Raw genomic sequence first — 17652 nt, forward strand, 5'->3', positions numbered from 1 at the left:
TTGAAGTATTTTCCACGGATTGAAGTGGCTCATTCTAGACAAGGTATCTTCATCTCGCAGCAAAATAATGTCACCGAACTTCTTAAGGAAACAGGAATGTTCGCAAGCAAACCAGCTGCAACACCTATAGAGCCAAACCATAGACTTGGAGAGGCTATTGGAGATCAAGCAGTAGACAGAGAGATGTACCAAAGATTAGTTGGAAAACTCATCTATCTTGCCCACACCCGGTAAGAAATAGTAAATTCTGTTAGCCTCATCAGCCAATTCATGCATGACCCCAAGGAGATTCATCTTCAAGCTGCCTACCATGTGCTTCATTACTTGAAAGCTAATCCTGGGAAGGGGATGATGTTCAAGAGAAACTCTGAGCTTGTCCTTCAAGCCTACACAGATGCAGATTACGCAGGGTCCCCTATGGATCAGAGGTCTACTTCAGGTTATTGTACATTCCTTGGAGGCAATTTGGTAACATGGCGAAGTAAGAAGCAAAATGTTGTAGCACGGTCAAGTACAGAAGCCGAGTTTAGAGCAATGGCACAAAGTGTCTGTGAGTTGTTATGGCTGAAGATTATACTGGAAGACTTAAGATTAAATGGAGTGGGCCAATGAGACTCTATTGTGACAATAAATCAGTAATCAACATTGCACATAATCCAGTGCAATACGACCGAACTAAGCACATCGAGATAGACAAGCATTTTATCAAGGAAAAACTAGAAAGCGGATTAATTTGCACACCATACGTTCCCACAGGAGGTCAAATGGCAGATGTTCTTTCCAAGTCAAGAATGGTTGACAGCTATTCACCAGCTTGAGGGGGTGTGTGGAAAAATACAAGTTAGTCTCCTTGATTAGTGGTAGGTTAGCACTAGAATCGTGTAAATATTTGTTTCCTAGAGTTTGGGGATTTGATTGATAGAGAATTAGGGATTCCTGATTATAGGATTTCCAAATTTAGTTAGTTGCTGATTTTTCTCTCTGTAATTTCTTATATATAGCCCGATAGAGGCTCTTGTAAAGATACACAGATTTAATATAATTGAATTAATTTAACCACAAAAACGAATTCAATAAACCATCTCAAGAGGTTAAATCAATTGTGGCAGAAATTTCTCCTGAGGGATGGATTATTATGTGACTATATCTTTCATCTTAAGGATAGAGAATGTAACAAACACTAAACCTAGGCATTAATGCTTTGTTTGGTAGGAAGGAGTGAAGATGGGTGGAAGGAAAATTCTACATCTTAGTGAGGAAGCCTGTGAGAAAACATTAATCTGTTCAAAAGTAAAGGCAAATATACCTGTAAGAAGAACCATGTGCCATGTGACATGTGACATGCACCATGCATTTACCTGTCAGCATTAGATGCAAATCTATATTTATTTTTTTGTGTTTTTCCTTCTAATTTTAGGGATATGGTTATCTATTTTTATATTTTTTGTTTATCATTTTTTAAAATATCCATTTTCAAATATAATGCCTTAAACTGCTTTCTCTTGCTCTTCTTCTGTATCTTTCTCTCCTCTCTGTTCTACTCTCTCCTCTGTTTCTCCTCTCTCTCATGAATTAGATGGTAACAGAGCTCTTTCTTATGATCTACGTGACCTGAGGGAGAAGTTGGGATGATCGGAAGATTGAAAAAGAAAAATAGGTTTCGTCACTAGCAGCGTCACTACATAATGTGAGGAGTTCTCAAAGTAGTTGGCAAAAAGCTTCATTAAGTTGAGCAGTTAACCCATGTGACTGATTATCTATAGATAAAAAGGAGATAATTTGTTCAATATTCTAACGAGTTGCCGGAATTATATATCTTGTGTTGAGTGGAATTAAGTTAAGAGGCGAGCAATTTTTTTTTTCTTTTTTTAAAATACAAGCTTATTCACATAAAAAAATTTCCAAACTGATTGTGTTCCAATGGAAGTATTTAACAAGGAGAGGTGTAAAAAAAATCGAGTATAGAAATACAAGGGAAAATAGAAATATGTATAACTTTTGCACTAAACTTCTTATTGTCCCAAATTGTGTAGGAGGGGACAAACCAGAAATATCTAGCCATGTTTTTTACTCCCATCCATGAACTTGGGGGACTGTAAACATAACCCATATTTAAAAAGATTTGAAAACTATGGTGGTATTAAAATCAAAATAAAAAAAAAATAAAAATAGAAATAAAAATAAAAAAAAGGTAGAACTACATCGGCTTAATCCGTGTACTGCATGGAAGCAATTAACCTTAGCTTATAACCATCAAGAAGGAAACATTTTCATATTTATATTATAAAGATGCAATATTTACTTTATTATGAATATACCAATATCTCTATGTAAAGTCACCAATACTATAAAAAATTGCCGATTTATTATGCTGACCTTTTTGGTCATAAACAAGTTAAACAACCAACATGAACTGCATAGTTCCAAGTAATTTGTACAAGGAAATAATAACTTTTCATTTTTTCTCACCCAAACTTGTATTATTGGATTTATCAATCCATTAATTTTATGTAAAATGTAGAGAACCTCCCAATTAGATGTAAAATGTACTCACAGTAAAGGAACCCAATAATTAAGCTAGGAATGCACCCTTCAGATGTCACCATAGGTTGCCCTAGTCTAAATGGGCATAGTCATTATCCGAGTAAAACCTCAGTAATGCATGAGTCGCGTCAAGATAATATAATTTTTTTTTTCTTTATGTTCTTATATTCTTTCTATTTTTAAGTATTGCCATCAATGCACAACAATGCTTACAGCCGTAAGACGTCACTAAGCGACCTATAAAATGGCTACATACGAAAGGAAATACAAGCCAACAATTAAAAATGAATCACAACATTAGGTTGGCAAAAAATAAAAAAAAATAAAAAATTGAAAATTCATATTTATATCTATCACAGAAAATTAAATCTATGGAGAAAGCATCATAACTTAACATAGAAGAGTACCATACCTACTTAAACCTCTCCTTAGTCTGCTCTGTCTGTATTCTGATGTTTTTCCTTTCAGAAACAATAAATACAGTTCTAAGTGCAGGTTAGCAGTATGATGGTTTTTTTACGATATTGGTCAATGACCACCAATATGCAGAGAATTCGATTGTAAGAGTTTTAATAAAAAGAAGACCACAGCATAAACCAAACGGTTGAAAAGCGTGATAAGCAAAAGAAAATGAAAAGGGAAAAGGGGGAAAACAAAAATCACTGAGTTACTGCTTCCATTACTAAAATCATACAGTACTAGAAATCTCGAATGTCGAATAAGCATATAAACAGTCCTAGACCCCTGTGTGGAGTGAATCACTAAACAACCATTTGACTAAGGGATAAAGAAAGCACCATATAAGCAAGCTTTAAGAGTAAAATCTGAAAGTATATATGTATAGCTATATGTTAGATTCCACTTATAGTAACATAAGAAAAGAATCAGTCACCAATGGGAGTTTTAGATTAAGTGACAGAAGCTATGACAAACAAATTTAATCACAGAATAAATTAAGGAGCAGAAAAAATATAGTTTGTAATTTGGATGATGAATTCACCTGCAGATTTGTGTTACATTAATTGCCATTCCAGTGGTTCAGAATGTGCCTATAAATGTCATAAAAAGTTCCACCTTCAATAACAGTAACTAGTTACACATGATATTGAGAAATTAACTCAAATTTTGACAACAAAACAAACTGAATTTAAACAAAAACAATACCTCCTCCTTCAGAAGCCTTGAATTCTCCTCCTCAAATTGTGTCAAGGTAAACATTCTCCTGTCAATTCCATGGTGGGAGACGACTCAGTGTAGCCATAGATGTTATCATTTTAAATTGCTTCTTTAAGTATTGACATCAATGCACAACACTTTCAGCTGTAAGACATCACTAAGCAATCTAAGAAAGGTGAAACAAGCTTACATTATAAAAAGAAAAATATACAAACACCAACAGACAAGGACAATTACCATGAGATGGAAAGGAAGAAGGAATTTTTTTTCATGTTTGTATTTACCATAGAAAAATCGAAGTCTGAAAATGAAGCATCACAAATTGAACTACAAATAGTTAGTAACGTACCTGCTTAAAACTCTCCTTAGTCTGCTCTGCCTCCATTTCAGTGTTTTCCTTTCAGAAACGATTTGAGTAATTTATAAGTGATTATGAATAAAAACAATTCTAAGTGAATGAAATCATGATGGAATTGTGAGTCAGCAGTATTCTGTTTTTTATGACATTGATAAATGACCACCAATATGCAGACAATTCGATTGTCAAAGAAAAAAAGAACCACAACAAAAAGCAAACAGTTGAAGAGGATGATAAGAAAAGGCAATGAAGAATTAAAAGGAAAAAAAAAAAAAAATAGGGAAAGTGAAAACACTGCGGTCATGGCCAAAACTATTAAAATTTCAATAATCTAAAACATTGATGAATAAGCACATAAACTGTCCTAGACCAATCAACTATTTGGCTGAGGGATGAAAGCTCCAAACAAACAAGTTTTCACTTTTAGAGTAAAATTTGAAAGCATATTTCTATGTTAGATGTTTGGATTTTTCAAAACTCCACGGACATGCAGAAGAGAAATGCTATCCCCGCTCAGACCAAGACGGAACTTTTACTTGTTCAAATAACAATTAGATGAAGCGGGGTCAGGAATGCCTAACTCATGTCATGTCTTAGTCGTTTGGGGCCCAAATAGGATTGTCCAGTTCCTATAGAACCTATCACTAATAGTGAAAAAGGCTTTGCAGAACTATCTATAAAACCATTTTAATTAAAGGCTATCTTAGTAATATTCTGAACAATTCATGAATATCACAGCACTGTAGAAAAACCAGCTAAGTTGCTAATGCATGGGGACACTTAGGTGCGCTCAATAACTAATTTCGTTTAAAGTTCGATTTCTGTCAGAGGGCAATATGAAACAATACAATTTTGTTACCGCGAGACACATTGGCCCAATATCGTTATACATGAGGAACTAAACTAAGGAATCAATCTGCTGGGCAGACGACGACTAAGAGGCAGAAGGTGGATTTGAGCATATCATTTTAATGGGATATTCAACATGAGCCATATTTTCTGCCATGTAATCTTACGCAGTTGAAGAAGCTATTGACTCATGGGTGGATCTAGTAGCATGCAACGTACTAATCAAATGAATATATATATATATATATATGACCAATGGGAATCTTAGATTAACTGAACTGAAGCTGTGACTTAATTTAATTACAAAATTATAGATGAGCAGAGGATAACTTTTGTAATTCAGTTTTGTGCAACTTTAATAGCCATTCAAAATATACCCAATAAATTGCTAGGAAATATATCCAGAATTTGGACTAAAATTCTGACCCCAAAACAAAATGAATTTTAGGAAAAAAAAAAATACCTCTTCCATCAGAAGCTTTGCATTTCAACCTCCTCCTCCAATTGTGTTGCCTCCATTCCAACCTCGGCGACAGAGCCACCCACTACCAAAGCCATTTTTTTTTTTTTTTTTTTTTTTTTTTTTTTTTTGATAAGTAAAAAGTATATTAGAAAAGCATTCAAAAGGGGAACGTGTCCCTAATACAAGAAGAAATAAGACCTAAGGACCAATAGCATCCAAAAGATCAAACAAATCATCAATCGAGGAGCATGCACTTCCTCTTACATAACAAAACAGAGAACGAAGAATATGAATTTTCAGATTTGCTAAAGACGCTTCTTTTCCTTCAAAATTTCTGTTATTCCTCTCACGCCACAGACACCACCAAACACAATGGGGAACAATCCTCCAATAATCACGAGCATGTTCTTTAACAGGACATCGTCTCCATGCGTTAATCAATTGTGAGGAGTGTTTAGGCATTACCCAATAAACGCCAAACATGCTAAAAATAAAACTCGAACAATCGTACGCCACAAGACAGTGCAAAAGAATATGATCCACGGATTCACCATCTGCTTTACATAAACAACACTAATTGACAATAATGTTGCCTCTCTTTCTCAAGTTGTCCAATGTCAAAATCTTTCCCAATGTGGCAGTCCAAACGAAGAATGCAATTCTAAAAGGAGCTTTAGAGCGCCAAACAAACTTCCATGGAAAAGTCGTGACCAACGAAGTTGGACAAACACAAGAACATGGATCGGACACCATACCTACCATGAGCTAAAGGAACCCACAAAATATCATCACACCCTCTGTCAACATCCTTCTGTCTATACAACGTATCCAAAAATACACAAGCTTCCTCCATTTCCCAGTCTTGAAAGTGGCACCTAAAACGCACATCCCACGTAACTCCACTGTTATCTAGTTGATAACAATCAATTACGTAGACATGCTTATTGGCTGCAATACTGTAAAGTCTAGGAAAAGAGTGAGACAGTAGCTGATCTCCGCACCAAAGGTCCTCCCAAAAACGGACATGTCTACCATCACGAACTTTGAATCTAATGTGTGAGGAGAAAACATCCCAGCCCTTCCGAATGAATTTCCACACACCAACACCTCCCGTAAGAATGACTAGGAGAGAGGACCAATCCCCACTCTCCTCACCAAAGCGACACGAGACAACTCTTCTCCACTGACGATGGCGTTCCTTTTCAAATCTCCTAAGAGAGCTCGATTAAAAGGGACCAGCTTTCAAATGCCTAACCCGCCTAATTTCAACGATTGGCAGACTTGTTCCCAATTAACGAGATGATACTTAAACTCCTCTCCCCTTCCACCCCATAGAAAATCCCTCTGAGTTTTTTCAATCCTTTCAGCAAAAGAGCATGGAATTTGAAACAAAGATAAAAAGTAGGCAGGAAGGAAGGAAGGGACGAGAGAGTACTCTTAATGAGAGTGACTCCCCCCACCCACAAAAAGAAAGATACTGCTTTTTCCATCTATCTAATCTCTTCTCATATCCATTAATCACTAGGTCCCAATTCCCAACTCGCGTAGAGGAAACTCCCAAAGGCAATCCTAAGTAAGAAAGAGGAAAAGCGCCCACTCCACACCCAAGGAGAGCAGCCAAGGAGGAAATATCTAGAACATCCCCCATTAGAACAAGCACACTCTTTCCAACATTAATCTTTAGTCTAGAAACCGAAACCGCTTAAAAGCAAGCAAGAATGCACTCGCATATCTGAGTTAAGAGACTTCGGTATCACAAAAAACCATAGTGTCATCCATGAACAACAAATGGGAGATCTACATCTGATGTTTAACATCTCTGCCAACTCTGAACCCCCTGATGTAACCCAAATCTTCCGCTTTTCTCATTAATCTGCTCAGTCCCTCCATGACAATAAGGAAAAGAAAAGACAATAATGGGTCTCCTTATCTGAGACCACGCGAGCTAGCAAAAAAACCCGTAGGGGAACCACTCCCGAGCACAGAGAACATAACGGACGAGATACAAGTTTCAATCCATTTTATCCACCTGTCTCCAAACCCCATCCTCCGAAGTAGATATAGAACAAACTTCAAATTAACGTGTATATATATATATATATATATATATATATATATAGATATATATATATATATATATTTTTTTTTTTTTTTTTTCCAGTCCTCCTGTTTTTACTTCTGATTTCACTTATAACTTTCTTCTTGTACTTATTCCCTCCTTCACAAATTTGGTGGACTTGACAGTGTTCTTCTCTACTTTAATTTTGATCTTTAAGTGGCTACAAATTTGACAGTGTTCATTCTGAAGATTTTGTCTATTGCAGTTGTTGGCGGATCCTGGAAATGCTACAGTGACAAATGCTTCAGATTTGGGAAGAATTTTGGTCTTAATGATTTTGTATAACGAATTTTTGTTTGAGTTTGCAAAATAGGTGATGTCTATGGGAAATTGGCGTCATTCCATGAATGTTTTAGGTTTTCTTCAGAATTCGCTTTCAGGCAAGCCACATGACTAGATTCTTTAGCTTTGTGGAATGGCAGGCAAATACTTATGGTTTTGTACAAGGTGAAATTCACCGTAGTACATTTATTCCAATAGTCTACTGATGGGATTACAATTTGATACCAATGATGAAAATAACTTTAACAGTAATAAATAAGGTTAAAAGCAGAGCATTATGTAAATGGGCACCATGACGGGAACACATTGGATTACAATTTGATACCAATGATGAAATTAACTTTAACACTAATAAATCAGGTTAAAAGCAGAGCATTATGTAAATGGGCACCATGAAGGGAACACATTGAATACTAGTCGATGATTCTACGTGCTTGATTTATTAACACTTTCTTCTCCATTCCAGCTTCATACTCACCAGAAGGAATAGAAACTTGTTTTATGGACTAATCATCGTCAATTAAAACATATTTGTTGTTGAGGTATCTCCTATAGAGCAAAAGAAAAGAGTGTAAACCTGAATTGATCCTGAACATCATAACCATACTTAAAGAAAGTTCTCAGTACAGACTGAGAGGAAGATGGGAGATGGACTGAACCATGAATCGAAACAACAATGTCACACTTGCATAAAGAGAACAATGTTATCATTTATTTATGCTCTAAACAAAAGAGGATGATAACAGTTGCTGGATTAAAAAAAAATACAACACTGAGTTGGAGGTTTGCATCATCATTACAATTGAAAATCAAAACCACTACTTTACCAGATTGAACTAGTTCCAAAATTGTATGTCAAACAAAACCAACATCACCTAGACTGCTCTCCCCCAACACCAAACCTTAACCACTACAAAACTACTGGGGAATTCAATTCACCATGTTGTTCAGCTTCAAGTTTCAATTTCTGGAACTAAAACAGAGAACTCAAATTTGCTCAGAGATTAATGAATGTGAATTGATTGCCATGTTGTATTTCAAACAAAATCATCATATTCACTACCCAAGAGTAAACAAGGAGAAACCAATGTATAGTTGGAATCAGAGATGTACGACCTTACTATTCCTCATTTTCCCATATCCACCTGTTACTTTGAAAGATTCAACTTGTCCTGATATAACTTCAAAAGCTCAGGAGCTTCTTCCTCGTATTTTTTCACATACATCTTTAGGAAGTAACTTTCAGGAGACTCCATCATCTGAATCAAGCCAAAATCCTTCTTAATCAAACCTTTCGACAACAGAATTTGATAAACCAAACACCTTGGAATGATCCTCCTCTCCAAGCTCAGGCCAACAAGCACTGGCCTCCTCGTAACAATCGAAGACTCCAAACCCATTTTATTGACAAAAAAATCCATTATCCGCATAATCTTATCCTCTGATGCCATCATACACCTTGGATACTTCCCAAAAGCCACCAAAACCTCATCCACAGACAAACCCCACTTCTTATAAACCTCCACCTTCTTTTCCCAATTTGATTTACTTATTGCCTTCACTGCAAGAATTGCTACACCAAACATCATTCTTTCAGGGTTAAAACCCATTTTCTTTACTTCCTCCACGGTCTCCTTAAACCTGTCAGCATTACCCATGAAAGTTCTAGGATGACTAGTAAAGAGAGTCACAATATTAGATTCAGGCACGCCTATTTCTCTCAAAGATTCAATATTGGATGCTACGCAAATGCGAGGATCATAAAACAAAAGTCTAGACTGGAGTTTAATAACGGCATTCGTTTTTTCTTCGGACTTGAGAAATTCCTTCAAGAAATTGTAGGATGGGATGATTTTGTTTTCCAAATTTCTTCTCAAAACATCTGGTGTTGCAGACAGTATTTTGGCAATGTCTTCGGTTGGAAAACCTTTAGAATGGAAAAACTCGATTTTGGGCAAAAAGGTTTTCTCGGGATCGTACGTGAGTACCCGAGGCTCTCTTCTGATGAGAAGTGAGATCTGGGTTTCGGTGAGTCCATGGTTACTGAAGAATGCGAGAACAGAGTCTGGTTTGTCTGGGGTTTTGATGTTGATGTAATTGGAGGCCAAGAGAGCCTCTTCTGGACGAAGCCCACATGATTTTACCAGGTAATCGACAGTGAATGTGTGTTGATTTGAAGTGGTAGATATGGATTTGAGAGACGACGACGACGACGACGACGACAATGGGTAGTGTTGAATAAAATGCAGTTTCTGGGTAGGTGAAGTTGATGCAACGCACCTCAAATAAGGCAAAGATTTGAATATGAAATTAAACATGGGAGAGTGCTGGAAATGACTCACCTGTTACACGGTCTTGTTCTTCTGAGGAAATCTCGTCGCAAATTTGGATATCCTTCCCTAAAATCCTCCTTTCTGATAAAACACTCTCCTACTCTCCAGCTGTTCAATATACTCAACACGACGCCGTCTCCAGAGAGCAAGAATTCGACCCTTTTTCCTACTCAGGAGTTTTGTTGGTTAAGTCTCGCCGTCATGATGAACCCTAAAATACTCTCTCCTATTTCTTAAAGTGGTTTTATATTGCCTTACACGACATCGTTTTCGGAGAGCAGAAATGCCCCTAGCCAAAGGAAAAAAAAAAAGATATGAGATGAATTTATTAAAAATGAAATTTAAAAATCAAATATTATATGAAGGATTAAAAAAGAAAGAAAAATTAAATATTTGGATCGAAATAGATCTTTATGCTTGATATGTCTTTTTTAAATGAATAAATGAAATAACAAATTTATTGGTTTTACACCCAGGAAATGTAGTGCCGTTGCAATCATCCCATCTTGAAACCTAGGGTCCTTATTGGACTCTTGTCGCTTATATCATTGGACTCTTGTCGCTTATGTGCTTGTACGTGTCCCCTATTTCTAAGGGGGATTAGATTTGATACCATTTATTGTGACTCATCCCAACTCGTGTAGAGATTATCTACTTTTGCATTCTCCTCTTGGTGCTCACCATTTTGCTCAAAACATGTCTACATAATTGAGGGATGTTTGCACATAAAAGTTTTGCTCAAAACATATCTACATAGTTAAGGGATGTCTGCACATATAAGTTTTAACAACTTCTCTATCTTCTTTCCAATACATATGTTTTTACCAATAAATAAATCAAATTCATCTATTTTTATTTTTATTCACACATTTATGGCTGATTTTATCAAATGCTTAGTGTATCCACGAAGTGGACAACTATAGTATTTGCCATTTTAATACTTCATTTGCCAATTGCTAGCTAGCATAGTTTCAACTTATATACGTATTACTCTTTACCCAAAACTTAAATAAATATAAAATTTATGTTAAAATTAACAAGTATATCAACAATGTAATACATTCATCCAATAACCACTCTACATTTACCTTGTAATAGAAAATACTAAAGGTGATATAACATTATAGATAGATTTACATTGTATAACATGCCTTAATTGAGAAAAGCTACTTCCAATCACTTTCTAATTACTTGAAGGTTTTTCAAGTCTGTTAACTAGTGGTTTGTTTGGAAGGAGAGCTTTTTCTCTCTAACTTCTAGAGAGAGAAACCTCAAAATCCAATCTGATCTTTCCCTTCTCCTTCCAAAATCTTCCTGATCTTCTCTTGTTTCCATCTTTTGTTTGTTCTCTATTCATCAGAGTCGTGCTTTCCTCTCCCCGTAGAGCTTTCTCTCTTTACCAGAGTTTTTTTTTTATCTTTTTTTCTTCTATCCATGCTGTCTCCGGTTGGGTTATCTACCATCCAGGCTCATGGCTTATGCGGTCTGTTGGATCGGGAGTTTTGATTGGTGGCAATCGGTTGGGTCCATATCCATATCCACCAATCTCCATTTTTTACCCTGGTTTTGTGTTGGTTTCCATTGTTACCTGGGTGTTGGTTTGGATTATGTCTTTTCTCTGTGTTGTTCTGGTTTTCCATGGTGGATTCATCGACTGTAAGTGCTGGGATTCATTCAGTCACCATGGACTATGAGACATGGTTTGGTGTTGCCGGTTATATTCATCCGGTGGGGGTAATCTGTATGCTTGGGTTTGCAAAATGTTGTTTGGGGGTGTGTCAACCGCTGGGGTCCAATTAAAGATTTTGTGAGTTGGGTGGATTTCTACAGCAACCCCTGTTTGTCCGGTCGGCGCTGCGTTTATTCCGGTCGCCATTGACTTTAGGTCGTGGCTGGATGTTGCTGGAATACGTGGTCCCGATGGTCCGATTCTGCAGCGTGGTTTTTTTGCTGATCTTTGTCTTTGGAAGTGGTTTTCTATTTCTTCTGTTGCAATGTGTTATGGCTGATTGTGGACCATAAGTTAATTGATCTCCCGCAGGTGCAATTGTCAAAGGCAATCATGAAGTGGTTTCTGGTGTTTGTGCGTGAGAGACACGATTTGGTTATAGGACTTATCTTTGTCCACGTGGCCCTAGGTCTTAGCCTTTACTGTCCCAAGGCAGACTCCTTGGACTGTTGGTCTAAAATAAAATTTTGACTTTTCATCTTATGTTGTGGAAGATACACAGTTGTACTTTTGTTGTGGTTGTATGTGGCCACAGCCTTGCCTTTGCAAGGCATATCTGATGTATTTCTTTTATGTTTTATAATATGTTTTTCTGTTTGCCAGAAATATATATATATATATATATATATATATATATATATATAACATTATAGAATTTATAGATGTCATGCTATGGGTACCCCACAAAAAAAAAAAAAAAAAAATCATGTGAAATATCCATACAAAGCACAAGTGAAGTATAGAACCAGGTTAGGAAAATATATCAACGGGTAATGGCCTAGCGGTATCATCATCTTACCTCCCAAAGGGAGGTCAGAGGTTCAAGTCTCAAAAGAGACATGTGTGTGTGAGTACCAACTAGGAAAAAAAAAAAAGGTTACGAAAATATTTTCTCTCTTCCTTAAGAGAGAAAAACTAGGAGTGGATCACTGCAGTGTACATTCACTCCAACGACAAGGAGGGCTCACATAATAACAGTAGTACCGGGTTAACGTGTGCTCCATGAATCTGCATTACTCATGCCTCCATTACTAGCCATTGCAAGAAAAGCTCATTGGAAATTTTTCACTAATTTTTTTATTTTTTGACATACAATAAGAAACAAGCTGTTTTCTATTTACACCAGAACTGCAATGTAATCCCCTTGAGAATGGACAGAGGGATAATGGTGAGACACCAGAATAATTTTAATTCTAAAGCTATGTAGTCTTGTGTCGCGGGCCTAGAGTTTTGGTGCAGCGGCACGGCCTAGATTGCACCAAGGCGTTGTTTCTCCTCGTGCAAGCAACTGGTCAACTCATACAACCTACCCAATCGAGGATGCATACTGACTAGTTTCGGCCTGCCTTGGCCTCTTAAGGTGAACAACTCCAACTCCCGATCAGTTTGTGTAGGGATGGCAAAGTTCCTTCTTCATAGTCAAGTTCACGATTAAAGACAAGCTCCTCGAACTGAACTGAGTCGACTTGCTTGAACTCTGAAGAGATTCCATCTTGTGGACTTGCACGCTACTTTCTTGGAACCATTCCCAGTCAATTGTTGCCCTTCACTAACCAGCATCCATGTCTTCCTTGCTTATAGCATCGTTAGGAATCCGTCTGTGACACTCTCCCCCACCTAAATCTTGTGACACCCTTATCGCAGTATGGCATTGACTCAATGACGTCCAACTTTCCAAAGTCTGCAACACCAAACGGTATGCTTACCTCGTTTCCTATCAGCGCTTCCTTGTGCAGCCCTCTGCACTTGCTGAATGGATAGGGTTTCGGACCAAACGGGATGTCCACTTCTCTTAGACGCAACTCCACGTTATATCGCCTACGCGACATCCCGAGCAATCAAGGCCGTCATGCTGACTTCATGCACACCTTTTGCATCGATTCACATCACCCTTTTACTGGCAAGAACTTTGGTGCGCACGACCCTCCAGCCCTCCAATACACAACTTCAAAAGACACTCCAATGGTGTTTCTAGGGTTATGGAGGCTCCCTTCCACTTCAATAATTAGACCCTGAACCGATGCAACTGTGCATCACCTTCATTCTCGACCCCCGGATCGACGAAAGGGCACACCCCTCTGTTTTCCCCATGTCCTGCTCTGATACCTTTTGTCATGGGCCTAAAGTTTTGGCACAATGGCATGGCCCATGCAGCACCAATGCGTTACTTCTCCTTGCACAAGTGCCTAGTCAGCCCGCACGACCTGCTCTATCGTGGCTAAATGTTGACTGGTTTCGGCCTGCATTGGCCTCTTCAGGGGAACGACTCCTGCTCCCGAATAGTTTGTGCAGGGATAGCTAAGTCCCTTCTTCATAGTCAAGTCTACGATTAGCAACAGACTCCTCGAACTGAACCGAATCGACCTGCCTGAACTCTAAAGAGATACCATCTTATAGACATACACACCCCTTCCTTGAAATTATTCCCAATCTATTGTTGCCCTTCACCACTGGCATGCCCGTCTTCCTTGCTCATATAGTCATCAAGATTCCATCCGTGACAACAAGCTTCTCTATTTACTTTATAATTTTTCTTACTTTTTGCATACGCATCAACACATATTTATAGCCAACAGCCATGGGTAGCAAGCAAAATAAGCAACTTATGTAGCAAGTTGCACTGCCGATTGCTAGGTGTCATCATCTTGATACTTTACAATTTTCGACCTATGATCTTATACATACAACACATACATCTAGCACAGAGATGAGAAAACTATTGTTTGACAATGCTTGCATTCCTCGCATCATTTTTCAATAGGTGGATCCCACCATATACAACATAATGTAAAATTTAAAGTTTTTTTTTTCGGTAATAAAAGAAATACACAAGAGTATATAATCAATAAATTATTGACATGGTCGTGGTGCAAACTTAAGAAGTTGGGTAACTTCCTTTGCCAGTAAAGCCATTACATCACTTGCATACAAATTCAATGGTTCATGGTCTATAGACTTTATATAAACAACTCGTAGTCAACCATAAATCATAACAATAGTGTAAAACAGAATCAAAAGTTCAATTTCTTCCCGTCCTTACCAGTATTGTAGTAGTAAAAATGAAGAAAACAGCAGAGTTGGTGTTGATCCCTTCGCCCGGTGTCGGTCACCTCGCATCAGCACTGGAGATGGCCAACCTCCTCATCCGTCGAGACGAACGGCTTTTCATTACAGTCATCATAATGAAGGCTCCCTTTGATACCAAGACAAGCATTTATACCCAATCAAAGTCAGAAGACTCATGCCTACGTTTTGTGGAACTTCCTCACCACGAATCAATTTCCGATTTCACTTCTAAGTCTGGTGTCCACTTTCATACCGCCCTTATAGAAACCAACAAGGCTCGCGTGAGAGATGTTGTTGCCTAAATCCAAACCACTAGGCTTGCTAGTTTTGTCGTCGACATGTTCAGCACCGACATGATTAATGTGGCTGACGAGTTAGGGGTCCCAACCTACGTCTACTTCACTTCCAGTGCCGGTTTTCTTGGCCTTATGTTCCATCTCTAGTCCATACATGACCACCAAAATGAAGACATTACTCAATTCAAGGACTCGGATATTGAGTTATCAGTTCCAAGTTTTGTCAATTCAGTTCCGACTAAGGTCATGCCATCTGTGGTGTTGAACAGCCAAGACGGGGCCAGCATGTTCCTAGCACGTGCCCGATGTTTCAGAAGTGTTAAAGGCGTTATTGTCAACACATTCATGGAGCTAGAATCCCATGCAGTGAAGTCCTTATCTGACAATAAGAACCCACCAGTCTACCCAGTGGGACCCATACTCAACCTCAAGAGCGGTGAAGGTAGCCAACAATCCGATGCTATCATAAGGTGGCTTGACGATCAACCACCGTCATCAGTGGTTTTCTTGTGCTTTAGGAGTATGGGAAGCTTCGATAAGGAACAGGTGAAAGAGATTGTGGATGCACTGGAGCGTAGTGGCTACCATTTCTTGTGGTCCCAGCGTCAGCCTCCACCGAAGGGAAAGATAGAACTTCCAAAGGAATATGACAATTCGGAGGAAGTCCTGCCAGAGGGATTTTGGGAACGGACGGCAAGGATGGGAAAAGTGATTGATTGGGCACCGCAAATAGCGGTTCTATCACACCCTGCGGTGGGAGGGTTTGTGTCACACTGCGTGTGGAATTCAACATTGGAAAGTGTGTGGTATGGAGTGCCCATGGCAACGTGGCCTTTGTACGCAGAGCAGCAAATGAATGCTTTTGAGATGGTAAAAGAGTTAGGTTTAGCGGTGGAGATCAAGATGGACTATAGGAAAGATTTAAATCAAGTGCCCTTAACGGTAGAGGAGATAGAGAGCGGAATAAGAAAGGTTATGACGGATGATGGGGAAATTAGGAAGAAGGTGAATAAGATGAAAGAAAAGAGCAGAAAAGCAACGATGGAGGGTGGGTCATTGTACATTTCTCTGAGACGTCTGATTGAGGACCTAATTACAAATATGGATTTTCACTCTCAAAAATTTGTTCTCAATGTATAGAATACACTCGACCAAGAATTATGGTGGTCTTCGCTTCTTTTTAACTAGAATCAGGTTCTCAGGTTCTCCATAAGATGTATGTGAAGTAAATCCAAAACAGGAAGTTAGATAGGATGAGCTATCAAGCATCTATTTTGTTTCAATTAGAAATGATATTGCAATAAATAATACTTCCCTCCTTATTTATAAAGAAGAACTTCTTCCTTGTAGCTAACATGACATGATATGAATGGACTGTATTTAAAAAGTATATTATTTTTCCAACTTTTATTTAAGGATAATGCTTAGCTACTCACCGGTGAGTAGGGTGAAGCTACTCACCCATTTGTGGTCCAATAACAAAATAACACATCACATTTAATAATAAAATAATCCACACCTAAAAACACTATATACATTTATTCGATGGTTGATCTGAGAAAGTAGAAAAATGTGTGGATTATTTTATTATTTATGGTGATGTGTTATTTTATTATTGGACCACACAGAGGTAAATAATTTCATCCTACTCACTGGTGAGTAGCTAAGTATTGTCCTTTATTTAATATTATAAAAAAGATATATGGTTTAATCATATCATGACACATCAGCTATAAGGAGGATCTACATCCTTATAAGTAAGGAAGTAACTATTATTCTATTGCAATTATTGCTAATCCTATTGTATTGAAGTATTTTCTTATTAAGATGACTATCACATGCAAAACAAAGTTTATTTTCTAGAAAGTTACAGAAAGAGAAGTTAATTTCAATTGTGTGCCTGTAAACAAGTTATATAAATTCTTTGATAATGTAACTGATATATAAAATAATTAAAAAAAATGTGCAGACTTATATAATAGCATGGACCTAATATTTATTTTCTGATCTTATTTTTCATCAGAACAACAGAGGGCACCTAATACTCTAAAACAAGATACCCTTCTTCTACATTGTAGCCTAGGAGTACATCCTCACCTTTTAATGTAGAAGGGTTGAAGTCTCCGTGAGACCAAAGTGGGTGTATAAGTTTCTTGCCAAAGTAAAATAATAATAATAATAATAATAATAATAAATAAGAAAAAAGAAAAAGAGAAATAAAAAGATAGCATTCTTTTATAAAGTATCCCTCTACCAGATACTATGGTTCCAATTATATAGGGCTCAGCAGAAATAAATGTACCGTATAAGGATATAATAGAGAGCTAAAGCTATCATGAATATTGAAATGAAAGTACTATAAGTTGGAATACAAACTCAACAAAGACTACAACAATAATACTTGTCAAAAAAAAGAAAGAATACACCAATAACAAAC

The 17652-nt window shown here is 37.5% G+C and overlaps 1 long non-coding RNA gene and 1 pseudogene across 1 annotated transcript; one reads left to right on the plus strand and one right to left on the minus strand.

The window, feature by feature from the left end:
- Positions 1 to 3543: 3543 nt before the first annotated feature.
- LOC132300386 (uncharacterized) lies at positions 3544 to 10445 on the minus strand. Its single transcript, XR_009480415.1, has 5 exons — positions 10134 to 10445; positions 5391 to 5472; positions 4070 to 4117; positions 3709 to 3766; positions 3544 to 3593 (listed from the first exon to the last, which is right to left on the minus strand). It is a non-coding gene; the product is annotated as an uncharacterized LOC132300386 (long non-coding RNA).
- Positions 10446 to 14912: 4467 nt separating this feature from the next.
- LOC132301532 (anthocyanidin 3-O-glucosyltransferase 2-like) lies at positions 14913 to 16355 on the plus strand (annotated as a pseudogene).
- The last annotated feature ends 1297 nt before the right edge of the window (positions 16356 to 17652 follow it).

Source organism: Cornus florida, unplaced genomic scaffold (assembly GCF_030987335.1).
Source record: "Cornus florida cultivar Cherokee Brave unplaced genomic scaffold, ASM3098733v1 CherokeeBrave_3.0.0_Hap2_Chr03, whole genome shotgun sequence".
NCBI classification, from domain to species: Eukaryota; Viridiplantae; Streptophyta; class Magnoliopsida; order Cornales; family Cornaceae; genus Cornus; species Cornus florida.